A 6000-nucleotide genomic window follows, 5' to 3' on the forward strand; every position below is an offset into this window, starting at 1 on the left:
CAATTCAACTAGTGTCCCGACTACTTTACGATGGAACAAGGTGGGCCGGATGCAGCTCATGATGAAACGGTAATTCATTAATTATTTTATTGCATCAATTTAATTAAATATCCTCTCTTTTTTTAACAGGAATTGAAAAAGGTACTGGCAAAGGCCCAATGTGTGAAACACATTACTGCCAAGTTGAAGATAATCATGGGTACCGTCAAGCTCGACTTTTCGGGGCAGCACACGGGGCGCGCCATCTCGAAAGCAATAATTGAAGCAGTCCTGGACTTGTGTGCAAAGCATGGGCCAGACAAGTGGCCATTCATTTTTGAAAAAAATTGTTGACTGAACAACAACCAATTATGAGCACTGTACGTTTTTTTTTACTGAAAAAATTTTTTGTTTAATGCATAAATAGTCAGTCAAACTTTTTTGTCTTTTATACTTTATACGCAGTTTTTGAATAAATTTAACGCCACGGTCTCAGTTGTTCCACCTGGCGCAGCCTCACTAACATCCCTCCGTACAATGTTGGTCTTGCCTGGCATAAAGGAGGTTCTTGGCGCGTTAATGTGCAAGCTTTATGGTAATTATTTTCGTATCCCGTATCCTTTTTGTATCCCGGTAATTAATTAAAGCATTTTTTACATGCATATAGATGCCTTTTTGGATAAGGAGATGATGCAACAACCCACTGATGTACCTGGCCTAGCAGCAGCAGCAGCTGAAAACCCCAACACGGTGGACCAGCAACAACATCAGGAGGAGGTTCAACCCGCAGTAGCAATAGCGGCATCATCATTATCATCATCATCCGGACGATCTGTAGTAGAGCTTCAAGAGTCTTGTTTGCTCCTACAGCAAAAATTGGAAATTATCAAACAAACCAAAGAGGCTGTGATTCAAGAACAGCTGGCCCTGTCAAAGCTCCCTGCAAGCATCATGACCAAGACGCACCCGGATACGGATGAGCAAACATCTCGTCTAGATGTGATGGCCGCCGCGGAAGCTGCGACGGTTGGTGGTGGTGGTGGTGGTGAAGCTACTACTGCTGCTGAGCTGCTTGTTGTTGGTATGCTCCTCTCTCATTGTATTGTTGTCTAGTTTGGCATTACCCTCATCATCTCTATATTTGATTATTATTTGCACTTGTGTGAAGTTAGAAAATTTCAATTTGGACAATAGCATGGGTCGTGAGACTGCCGACCATGTGTTTTCTGATGCGGATGCGATTACCAGTATTTTGGAAACAGACATCCAACCAACTTCTCCCCATTTGGACACACCGAGTGTTTCAACCCGAGAATCAGCTCTGGGTTCAGTTCTAATATCTGGTAAATAAACATTATATTTAAACGATATTTAAATGATTATCACAAAGGTTAAAGAGACATTCGTTGATTTTTATTTTTTTGATTAAAAACAATTTGCAGATCTCGACTGTTCCCCCGACGTTAGTGATGCCGAAACTGATGAAGTAAGAAATACGATTCATACATTCGCGTTGTCAGATATGCGAGGCGAGGAGGTAGATAACGGAGCGAGTGAGAATGATGATGTACTCCAGACTGACTAATGATTTAAATCGAAAATATATATTTTTTTACTACTGCATTTGACTACCATGTGTGATACTCTCTAGTAAGTTGTACTGTTGGACTTTTTTCTAGTATCGTATAGAATTTGAATAAATAAACTTTTTTGATACTGACAAACTTACGATATTTTATTGTACACCATTATCTGGTTATTATGATACCTTTATTAAACTTAATAATGTTTACACATTAACAATTTTTTTACAATAAGGGAAAACGCATAAAAGTTGATTTAAATTTGTTTTAGAGAGAAATTAAATTATTTAAAATGAATACCCAGTCGCATCAATCTCGCTAAAAGTTACAAGTTCCATGTGATTAAATAGTTGCCCCGTTTGGCAGAGCGGGCATTTGAATCGATGTCCAATAAAGATGTCTCTAATTATACAAGAGCAGCAAACAAAAGTCTCACTGGAACAATCGCATTTAAGACATGTATTTTTGTGGTGGCAACATAGTTGGCAATAGTAGGGCTTTTCACGACGTCTGTCAGGGGGCTCCACCACCTGATCCTCCTCTCCCTGGTCTGCCACCACCACACAATGGGGCCGCCCAATGGTGGAAAATGCCATAAATTCTTAGATTACCTTTTTTGAAATATTTGTGCCTAATGGGTGGGTGGGGGTCCGAAAATGCGAATATTATAGTTCTAGTGCGACCACACCCTCTGTGGGGGGAGTTATCCCCACACGATGGGGTGTGGCTTTGAAAATTATTGCATTCGATATATCTTTGAAAGCTAACCCAAATTCATATAAATTATACCAGCGTACGATGCTCCAGAGCAAAGTTATCGGCGTTCAAGCATCGAAATCTTGAGTTTTGCGCCGACTTTGCGACCTTGTGGCGCAGTGCGCGACCGCACCTATGGGTTCGTAGATATCTCATAGGACTGTACCCAATTTGGGCTGTCAACCCGAGAAAGCCATTTGATGAGGACACGTCCCGTTTTCCGACAGGATTTTTTTGAAAATCGTCAAATATATAGCCGAAATAGCCTGAATTTACACACTAAAAATACCCAAAAGAATCTCATCATTGAAAAAAATGGGAAAATGATACCCTATTTTTCAAAACGTGTTAAGAAATGGGAAGAAAGGCTATTTAGTGATTCACTTACTGCAGAAAAAATAAAACGACATTGTTTTCCCATTTTTTTCAATGATGAGATTCTTTTGGGTATTTTTTAGTGTGTCAATTCAGACTATTTCGGCTATATATTTGACGATTTTCAAAAAAATCCTGCCGGAAAACGGGACGTGTCCTCATCAAATGGCTTTCTCGGGTTGACAGCCCAAATTGGGTACAGTCCTATGAGATATCTACGAACCCATAGATGCGGTCGCGCACTGCGCCACAAGGCCGCAAAGTCGGCGCAAAACTCAAGATTTCGATGTTTGAACGCCGATAACTTTGCTCTGGAGCATCGTACGCTGGTGTAATTTATATGAATTTGGGTTAGCTTTCAAAGATCTATCGAATGCAATAATTTTCAAAGCCACACCCCCTCGTGTGGGGAAAACTCCCCCCACAGAGGGTGTGGTCGCACTAGAACTATAATATTCGCATTTTCGGACCCCCACCCACGCATTAGGCACAAATATTTCAAAAAAAGTAATCCAAGAATTTATGGAATTTTCCACCATTGGGCGGCCCCATTGTGCACCACTGCTGCTGCTGCCGCTTCCCATCCATTTGGCAACGGGGATATAGACATGTTGTTGCTGCTGTTGCTGCTGCTTCTGCGACAGGGGTCGTTGGACGTTTCCAGAGGAGTTGTTGTTTGAACCAAGGGCCTCCTCGTCGTCCCTTCTTCTCTTGACCATAGTCTAGGCAATCCCATTGTTTAAAAATAAACCAAGTCTCTACAAAATTTTTTGTATAATAAACTAAACAACCTATTATAACCTACCTTACCTCGTCTTCATCATCATCCGTGCGGCGGCGGTTGGCTGAACTGTAGGGGCTCAAGAGTTTTTGTTGAGCAACAAGTTGACTTCATCCTCGTGGAGCGCCAGATTAAAAATCCAGTGGGAGGATGGGCCGACGGCTAGCGTAACTAGACTATTACATCCCGTTACAAACCTAACAAATACGACACTTTTTTATATATTGTATTCACTCTTTATTATGGCATAATTACAAACGTCAACTTACACAAACTCATTTAAAAGTATAGTTTTGGTTTGCTCAAGATTCTCATCGTTGATTATGTAAATCGGCAGCCCAGGCGGGAGTCGGCTACAAGTATAGACAATCTCATCATCCGTCCCCTCGATCCATACTTGCTCTTGGTCTCTAAAGTTTCTCACAGTCAAAATCCCGCCATCATCAGCCCTCACAAACTGGTAGAACCGATAAAGGTTGTCCCCCACCTTCTTTACAATGATGAATAATCCAGGCTTAGCTGAAACGATTATTATATATAATAAAGTGCGGCAATGCACGATACATAAGTATCGCAATAATGCTGAGAATGCATCACAAAATAAAACAAATAATTCTCCGAGTCATATTTTAATAATGCCCAAACATCAATTAATTAATGATAAAATAACTTTTTGTACTTCTGTCACGTAACTACCTATTTTTTGATTTTTTTATTGTTTCCCCAAATTTTCGTAATTTTGTGTACATTAAGAATCTGCAATAATATTGGGGGGGTAGGCCAGCAGTTTTCGAGATAATAGCTGAAATATGCGAAGTTTTTGCGAATTTTGATATTTTTGATTTTTGACTCTAAATCGTCAAAAATGGCTCAAATATTGCTGGAAATAATTTTAAAAATTATTTTGCACCCGAATTTGGCCACTGCCTCGAATTCGGGCCCCATTTTCCAATTTGCAGGATTTTGCAAAATAATTGCATTTCTCGTATTAGTTATTAGTTATTAAGTAGCGCAAGCTACTTTATGCGATCGGTTAGTTAGTCTGTCCGTCCGTCTGTCCGTCAACACTATAACTCGAGAACGCATCAAGATAATCGAAATCGGTTTGCGGCATCATACATATGACCCCAGGGGGAGGATCCTGGAAACTTTTGGACCACACCCCCTAGGCGTCAGGGGGTGCGGTCGCAGTGTGATCGGGGCAAAATGAGATTTATAGCGAAAATTAATCTATGGATGAAATCCATTTAAATTAAGTGTATCTAAGTGGTGCCACACCCCCTCGGCGTCAGGGGGTGCGGTCTCGGTGTGATCGGGGCAAAATGAGATTTATAGCGAAAATTAATCTATGGATGAAATCCAGTTAAATTAAATTGTTTTTGGCTTAATTTCGGCATTTTTTGGGCGATATTCATGAAATTTAGGCAAAACATGTTTTTCTGTGTTGTCGACGTGTCGCAGTATAGAGCATGTGGTCAATTAATTAATCAATCATTAATCAATTAATTAATCAATCAATCAATCAATCAGTAATTAATTAATTTAATTAATTTGAGCTTTATAGCGCAAATTAATTCTCAGCATTCTCAGCATTCTCAGCATTATTGCGCTACTTATGTATCGTGCTTTGCCGCACTTTATTAGAATATATGTATACCATCTAATTGTCAATTTTTCATCTCCCAACGATTTTCAAGTTTGGTAGCTTAAAATTTTCGTAATTTTGTGTACATTAAGAATCTGCAATAATATTGGGGGGGGGGGGGTAGGCCAGCAGTTTTCGAGATAATAGCCGAAATATGCGACTTTTTTGCGAATTTTGGTATTTCTGATTTTTGACTCAAAATCGTCAAAAATGGGTCAAATATTGCTGGAAATAATTTTAAAAATTATTTTGCACCCGAATTTGGCCACTGCCTCGAATTCGGGCCCCCATTTTCCAATTTGCAGGATTTTGCAAAATAATTGCATCTCTCGTCTTAATTAGTACACGATCGAATTGCGGAATTTATTAAACGTTATTGACGTATTGTTCAATGATAGACGTAATAAATGATAATCAGGATGAGCTGCTGTCAATTTGAACAGTAACTGATGACGACTTCTTGTTAATAATTCAAAATTTTGTAAACAACTCAAACTTTGTTAATAAGTAATAAGACCTTTGGAATGATTCAAGTTACCAATGACTGCGTGAATTTCCTAATTGTTGTATTTTTATCACATCAGCTTTCTTCTTGAAAGAACTAAAGAAAATTTCGTATCAAGTGTTTCTTTTGAATGTTATGCTTTTATTTCTAAATGGTTTAATTGAAATAAAATCATTTAGCCAATTCACGCAGTCATTGGTAACTTCGTGCTGCAATATTTTCAAGCATAATCTACACAAGTTTAAAATCGAGGATGGAAATGCGATAGAAATTTCTACCCAATTATTAATATAATTCAAGATGGTTGCAATCGTGTAAAAAACTTGTATAAATTTATTTCTTCGTACAATTTTCAAATATTTGGTTGCAACTGCTT

The sequence above is a fragment of the Folsomia candida genome, unplaced genomic scaffold (assembly GCF_002217175.1).
Source record: "Folsomia candida strain VU population unplaced genomic scaffold, ASM221717v1 Fcan01_Sc041, whole genome shotgun sequence".
NCBI lineage: Eukaryota > Metazoa > Arthropoda > Collembola > Entomobryomorpha > Isotomidae > Folsomia > Folsomia candida.